The sequence below is a fragment of the Staurois parvus genome, unplaced genomic scaffold (assembly GCF_062004578.1).
Source record: "Staurois parvus isolate SC_StPar_1 unplaced genomic scaffold, SC_StPar_1.0 ptg000691l, whole genome shotgun sequence".
NCBI classification, from domain to species: domain Eukaryota; kingdom Metazoa; phylum Chordata; class Amphibia; order Anura; family Ranidae; genus Staurois; species Staurois parvus.
This window is the reverse complement of record NW_028318487.1, coordinates 577,444-585,464: the sequence shown is the minus strand read 5'-3', so window position 1 is coordinate 585,464 and position 8,021 is coordinate 577,444. Positions and strand designations below refer to the sequence as shown.

Here is an 8,021-nt window from a genome sequence, read left to right as displayed (position 1 = left end):
GGGGAATTAGCTCAAATGGTAGAGCGCTCGCTTAGCATGCGAGAGGTAGCGGGATCGATGCCCGCATTCTCCAAGTGCTTTTTTTTTTCCAAGCCAGTTAATGGCTGGATCACCAGCTGAAAATAGAAGAAACCCCACAAAAGAAAGCTAATGCACACATTATGTCTACGAAATGAAAAGCCACAATATAATAGACGTTTGTTTTTGGGTTTAATATTGCTTTAAGTGCATACTGACTTCTTTTACTGCAGATAGGTGTTAAACTCCGGTGAGCGTGCATCTGGATTACCTGGTGGTGATGGTGGTTTTTGAAACCCATATATAATTTGCCAGTGCAGCACCATATCCTAAACAGGAGTGCTATTTAAAGTTAGTCTTGCTGGGGGGTAGTAAGACAGCTGAATTTATAGTTTAGTTGTTCACTTCATCTTCCTCTAAACCAGTGCTTCTCAAATAGTGGGGCGCACCCCCCTGGGGGGGCGCGAGGCTCCGTCAAGGGGGGCGCGTCGCCGTCCCCCCCTTCCGACAGAAGGGACACTAAGTACAGGGGTGGGCAGAGGGCTGCTGTCTCTTACCTGGCTCCCACGATGATCCATCCAGGAAGCGCTGCTCCTTCCGTCACTCCGGCCACTCCCTCACTCCTGCCGCTCGGCTCCGCCTCCTCACCGGTGATTGGCCGCCAGAACTGTAACTCAGGAAAGGTACACAGGCGGCCAATCACGGGCGAGGAGGCGGAGCCGAGCGGACCCGCGAAAATCGAGTGAGGGAAAAGCCGGTAAGTGTGCAGTGCAGAGGTGCTGCTGCAACCACATATGCTGGCTGCAGCAGCACCATACTGCAACAGGGGTCAGCAAGTGTCATTGGTGTCAGTGGGAGGAATAGTGCCGCATCATTGGTGTCACTGATACTAATGATGGGGCATTATTCCTCCCACTGACACAAACGATGGGGCACTATTCCTCCCCCCCACTGACACCAACGATGGGGCACTATTCCTCTTCCCACTGACAGGGTACTATTCCTCCCACTGACACCAATGATGGGGCACTATTCCTCCCACTGACACCAATGGTGGGGCACTATTCCTCCCACTGACACCAATGAAAGGACACTATTCCTCCCACTGACACCAATGATGGGGCACTATTTCCCCCACTGACACCAATGATGGGGCACTATTCCTCCCACTGATACCAATGATGGGGCACTATTCCTCCCACTGACACCAATGATGGGGCACTATTCCCCCCACTGACACCAATGATGGGGCACTATTCCTCCCACTGACACCAATGATGGGGCACTATTCCTCCCACTGACACCAATGATGGGGCACTATTCCCCCCACTGACACCAATGTTGGGACACTATTCCTCCCACTGACACCAATGTTGGGACACTATTCCTCCCACTGACACCAATGATGGGGCGCTATTCCTCCCACTGACACCAATGATGGGGCACTATTCCTCCCACTGACACCAATGATGGGGCACTATTCCTCCCACTGACACCAATGATCGGACACTATTCCTCCCACTGACACCAATGATGGGGCGCTGTTCCTCCCACTGACACCAATGATGGGGCACTATTCCTCCCACTGACACCAATGATGGGGCATTATTCCTCCCACTGACACCAATGATGGGGCACTATTCCTCCCACTGACACCAATGATGGGGCACTATTCCTCCCACTGACACCAATGTTGGGACACTATTCCTCCCACTGACACCAATGATGGGGCACTATTCCTCCCACTGACACCAATGATGGGGCACTATTCCTCCCACTGACACCAATGATGGGGCACTATTCCTCCCACTGACACCAATGATTAGGTCCTAAGTAAATGTTGGTGATCGGTTTGAATTCATTATTATTTATTGATTTTATGTATTTTTTCAGAATCATATGGTTTGACATGTCCAATCAAAAAATGTTTATAGTTTAATTAAGGATTTAATTTTTTTTGATGCACTTTAAATCTTTTCTGCTACAGTAAATAAAGCTATTCTTTGTTGTAAATTGATCCACATTTCTTTCTTTTTTTATTCTCTTATACGTTAATAAGGATACAGTGTTATGCAGAGGTGTACTTATAACAATTTTATAGACAAATGATACTATTTACAGTTGCACGGGGGGCGCGAAATGTTTTCTTCTTCCTAGGGGGGGCATGACAGAAAATAATTGAGAAGCACTGCTCTAAACTAAGTGGAACTGTGGCTTCTCTCTGCTGCCAGTAGGTGTCACTGGTATCTCTGGCAATAGAATGAGATCCAGTGTAATGAATATTTGTTTCCTCTAGCCAACCAGAAGGAGGTTTATTGCCCCTGGTGCATGCTGGGGAAGAGCATAAACATTGGGGGAGGACCATGTGAGCTCTCTTGTTCTAGTTCTTAAAGCGGAGTTCCACCTGTAAAAAAAAAAAAGTCAGCAGCTACAAAAACTGTATCTGCTGACTTCTAAAATACAGACACTTACCTGTCCCTCGGTCCAGCGGTGTCCTCACTACCGCTGGTCTCACCAGCCGTCTTCTCTCCCTGGTGCTGGCAGCTTCAGTGTGGGCATCCAGCTATGACAGCTTGCGGCTTCACAGCCGGGTGCCCACTGCGCATGAGCGAGAAGCGCTGCACTTTGTGAATGGCCCCATAATCTTCTGGGACCTGTCACGTGTCCCACAAGACTACGGGGAGGGAGGAGGAAGGACAACTTCTGCTTACAATCACCTAGGCAATCGCAGTGGAAGTGGGAACGGCTACCTGTCAAATTCGGGTACCCGCTCCCCAAAGGTGCCAATCCTTAATGGGGAGCAGGGGACAAAGGCTTAAAGTGGAACTTCCCCTTTTGGGTGGAGCTCCACTTTAAATACTGTCCCCCTTGTGATGTCATCATGTGCTGTGATTGGCCAAAGCTGTTTGCCCGCCGCTCCCCACAATGCACTGTGCCCTGGCAGTGCATTGTGATTGGCCAAAGTAATGCACCTGACCACAGGCCTGTGGTCAGGTGCAACACCTAACTTGTGGTCAGGTGCATTGCTTTGACCAATCACAGATGGGGTTTATTGCCCCTGGTGCATGCTGGGGTGGAGCATAAACATTGGGGGAAATGTGAGCTCTCTTGTTCCCTAGGCTTCAGCCTGACAGTTCTTAAATACTGTGATAATGTCATAAGGAAGCAGGGTCACCCCTGCCCCCTTGTGACATCATCATGCACTGGAATTCACCAAAGCTGTTTGCCCTCTGCTCCCCATAATGCGCACCGCCTTGGCGGTGCATTGTGATAGGCCAAAGCAATGCACCTGACCACAGGTCAGGTGCAATACCTACCTGTGGTCAGGTGCATTGCTTTGACCAATCACAAATGGGGTTTATTGCCCCTGGTGCATGCTGGGGTGGAGCATAAACATTGGGGGGACCATGTGAGCTCCCTTGTTCCCTAGGCTTCAGCCTGACAGTTCTGACAGTTCTTAAATACTGTGATGATGTCATAAGGGAGCAGGGTCACCCCTGCCCCCTTTTGACATCATCATGCGCTGGGATTGGCCAAAGCTGTTCGCCCGCCGTGCCCCAAAATGCATTGCGCCCTGGTGGTGCATTGTGGGGTGCGGTGGCTGAACAGCCTGCCGAATGTCCTTACCATTTTTGTGTTTGCCGATCTCACAAACAGCCAATGTTTGAGTTGAATTTATGTTCGACTTGAACATCTATCTCAATGCTAGTTATATGAACATTGGACCACCTGATATGTACAAGAAGGAAAACACTGCGGTAGGCAAAAGGGGTTCAAGGGGCCAATGGCGCAATGGACAATGCAACTGACTACAGATCAGAAGTTCAGCTCCTGCCTGGCTCATCCTTTACCTTATTTGGATAGAAAATCAACATTAAACCAATTCAATATTTCTGTGGAAATTTGGGCAAAATAAAGCTGTCCATGCTCTAGTAGATTACTGAATAAATGTTTGCAGGAACATTCTTAGCACATCCAGCGACTTAATGAATATTGTTCAAATTGCTTTTAACATTTGATTTTGAAATGAAAGAACTTTACCCAACAAGATTTGCTGAATTGAAAAAAATGTTCCATCCCACCCCTTTGAGTTGCCAAAGTATATATTTGACATCAACCACTTGCCCCAGAAAGTAAAGCACAGAGGGGAATTAGCTCAGATGGTAGAGCGCTCGCTTAGCATGCGAGAGGTAGCGGGATCGATCTCCAAGTGTTTTTAAGTAAATCAAAAATAGGAGATTCAGGCTCCCTAAAATGAATTTTAAACGTCGGCAGATACAAATACTGTAGCTGTTGACTTTTCATAAAAGGACAGTTACCGTTCCAGGGGTCCAGAGCCGTTGTTGCCCAGCCCAGTTTCTCACTAGCCTCAAGGTTGCCGGTTGCAGCATTGCAAGTTAGGGAAACCAGAATTGAAGCCATGTGGCATCACAGCCTGTATCCTACTGTGCACATGCAAGGGTGAATGTCACCAGAACACCAAGGATCACCAATATGGGTCTAAAAGTTTTAATGAAAGGTCACATAGTTACAGCAAGGCAATATTTCGGAGTCTCACAGGACCCTTCATCAGGTGTGTCATCAACTGGTCTCCCCGGACCCCGCATTCACTATATCCGCTCTCCCCGGACCCTGCATTCACTATATCCGCTCTCCCCGGACCCTGCATTCACTATATCCGCTCTCCCCGGACCCTGCATTCACTATATCCGCTCTCCCCAGACCCTGCATTCACTATATCCGCTCTCCCCGGACCCTGCATTCACTATATCTGGTCTCCCCGGACTCTGCTTTGCTGGGTTTTTGCCTTCCTCTGGATCAACTGTGGATGTAGGATTATAACTTTTTTTTTAATGGTTGAACTGGATAGACTTTTGTCTTTTTTCAGCCAGACTAACTATGTAACTATGTGAATAGAGTCTGAAATAACCTGTATAGTATAAAAAGAGGCAGTGATAAAAAATGATTGTAAAAGCAAAGCACAATATCTGTAGTGGAATATTGGGAATGCCAGGGCCACACATTAGTTTCTACAGTGCTGAGTTCAGTAAAAAGTTATACAGATAACAAGGCTTAGCAGTACAGTAGTAAGTGACACAGAGTTCAGGGGTCAGTAGTTAGTGATGTAGAGTTCAGAGGTCAGTAGTTAGTGATGCAGGGTTCAGGGGTCAGTAGTTAGTGATGCAGAGTTTAGGGGTCAGTAGTTAGTGATGCAGGGTTCAGAGGTCAGTATTTAATGACCCAGAGTTCAGAGGTCAGTAGTTAGTGATGCAGGGTTCAGGGGTCAGTAGTTAGTGGCGCAGAGTTCAGAGGTCAGTAGTAAGTAATGAAGAGTTCTGGGGTCAGTAGTAAGTAATGAAGGGTTCTGGGGTCAGTAGTAAGTAATGCAGTGTTCTGGGGTCAGTAGTAAGTAATGCAGTGTTTGGGGGTCAGTAATAAGTAATTCAGAGTTCAGGGGTCAGTAGTTAGTAATGCAGTGTTTGGGGGTCAGTAGTAAGTAATGCAGAGTTCGGGGGTCAGTAGTAAGTAATGCAGAGTTCGGGGGTCAGTAGTAAGTAATGCAGAGTTCAGGGGTCAGTAGTAAGTAATGCAGAGTTCGGGGGTCAGTAGTAAGTAATGCAGAGTACAGGGGTCAGTAGTAAGTAATGCAGAGTTCAGGGGTCAGTAGTAATTAATGCAGAGTACAGGGGTCAGTAGTAAGTAATGCAGAGTTCGGGGATCAGTAGTAAGTAATGCAGAGTTCAGGGGTCAGTAGTAAGTAATGCAGAGTTCGGGGGTCAGTAGTAAGTAATGCAGTGTTCAGGGGTCAGTAGTAAGTAATGCAGAGTTCGGGGATCAGTAGTAAGTAATGCAGAGTTCAGGGGTCAGTAGTAAGTAATGCAGAGTTCGGGGGTCAGTAGTAAGTAATGCAGTGTTCGGGGATCAGTAGTAAGTAATGCAGAGTTCAGGGGTCAGTAGTAAGTAATGCAGAGTTCAGGGGTCAGTAGTAAGTAATGCAGAGTTCGGGGGTCAGTAGTAAGTAATGCAGTGTTCAGGGGTCAGTAGTAAGTAATATGTAATATGGAACGTCAAACTCTTCTATCCAAGAAATTAACTTTCCCGCAGCAATTAGATTCATCCAGAGAAAGACATTTTTATTCTGCTTCAGAACACTCCAAAAGATACTTGCAACAGATAACAAAAATGAAGCAGAATATTTGTAAATATTACAACGATCACCAGCCCTCAGAGTCCCATTTAAGATACTTAATATCAAACATGGAGATACTACACGGTCCAGCATATGTCCGATCTATAATATGCACTTAGGTAGCTTCCATGCGTGCAATAATGCATGTTATGATCTATACCTGCGCATCCGTATTAATGAACGAATGAATCTCTTCTTAATGGCTAAACCAATGGTTCTTAACCTGGGTTCGATCGAACCCCAGGGGTTCGGTGAGTCAGTCTCGCGGGTTCGGCGGAGGTGAAGACCCACACCCGACTCATATGATTCGTGCAGTAAATATTCATTATTATGTTTTTGTTTTTGTGTGAAAATCATGTTTTAATGGTTTTGTTCTTTGTTCTTAACGGTTTTGTTCATTTTGTGCACCTATGTATAAATATATACCTAAATATATACATATGTTTTGAATTTTAAAAATCATATTATATTTTTCCAATTAAGAAGGGTTCGGTGAATGCGCATATGAAACTGGTGGGGTTCAGTACCTCCAACAAGGTTAAGAACCACTGGGCTAAACCTTCACTTGGTATACAGTTTCCTACCAGCAAGCAAAGCTGGAGGGGTCTCTGATTAGCTGACTAAACACTTCTAATCTTAACATGAAAAGACTTCACTTGTAAATACTGTAAATAACAATTAAGGTCACTTTAGTGTTTACCAGGATAAACAAGTCACCCTTTCACTATTTCCCATGAATACCCCCTTGAGTCTAATTACCATCAATAAATACTTCTTGTTTGGTCAAATCACGTTCTTTATCATCCTGAAATATATAAACAATGTACCCTTTGAAAAGCTTAACCAGACCTATTTGCATTTTACAATCCCTTGCAGGTAACCTTGTAAAGAATCTCCTTTGAAAAGTTGAATTGGATAGCAGAGAGTAATTAGCTATCCTTTTGTTGTGTTAAATATAGTTGGCTTGTATCAAGACATGGCCTGCATGAGAATGTATATACAGTATCTCCCTGAAGTGAGTCCACCCCTCCTCACATTTTTGTCAATCTTTGATTCTATCTTTTCATGTGACAACACTGAAGAAATGACACTTTGCTACAATGTGACGTAGTCAGTGTACAGCTTGTATAACATGTAAATTTGCTGTCCCCTCAAAATAACTCAACACACGGCCATTAATGTCTAAACCACTGGGAACAAAAGTGAGTCCACCCCTAAGTGACAAGGTCCAAATTGGGCCCAAAGTGTCAATATTTTGTGTGGCCACCATTATTTTCCAGCACTGCCTTAACCCTCTTGGCCATGGAGGTCACCAGAGCTTCACAGGTTGCCACTGGAGTCCTCTTCCACTCCTCCATGACGACATTACGGAGCTGGTGGATGTTAGAGACCTTGCGCTCCTCCAGCTTCCGTTTGAGGATGCCCGACAGATGCTCAATAGGGTTTAGGTCTGGAGACATGCTTGGCCAGTCCATCACCTTCACCCTCAGCTTCTTTAGCAAGGCAGCGGTGGTCTTGGAAGTGTGTTTGGGGTCGTTATCATGTTGGAATACTGACCTGCGGCCCAGTCTCCGAAGGGAGGGGATCATGGTCTGCTTCAGTATGTCACAGTACATGTTGGCATTCATGTTTCCCTCGATGAACTGTAGCTCCTTAGTGACACCACCATGCTTGACTGTAGGCAAGACACACTTGTCTTTGTACTCCTCACCTGGTTGTCGCCACTCACGCTTGACACCATCTGAACCAAATCAGTTGATCTTGGTGTCATCAGACCACAGGGCATGGTTCCAGTAATCCATTGACACAGAGT

At 46.0% G+C, this 8,021-nt stretch overlaps 1 non-coding gene across 1 annotated transcript; it reads left to right on the top strand.

Annotated features, from left to right (window-relative positions):
• TRNAA-AGC (transfer RNA alanine (anticodon AGC)) lies at positions 1-73 on the top strand. The gene has a single exon. It is a non-coding gene; the product is annotated as a tRNA-Ala (tRNA).
• The last annotated feature ends 7,948 nt before the right edge of the window (positions 74-8,021 follow it).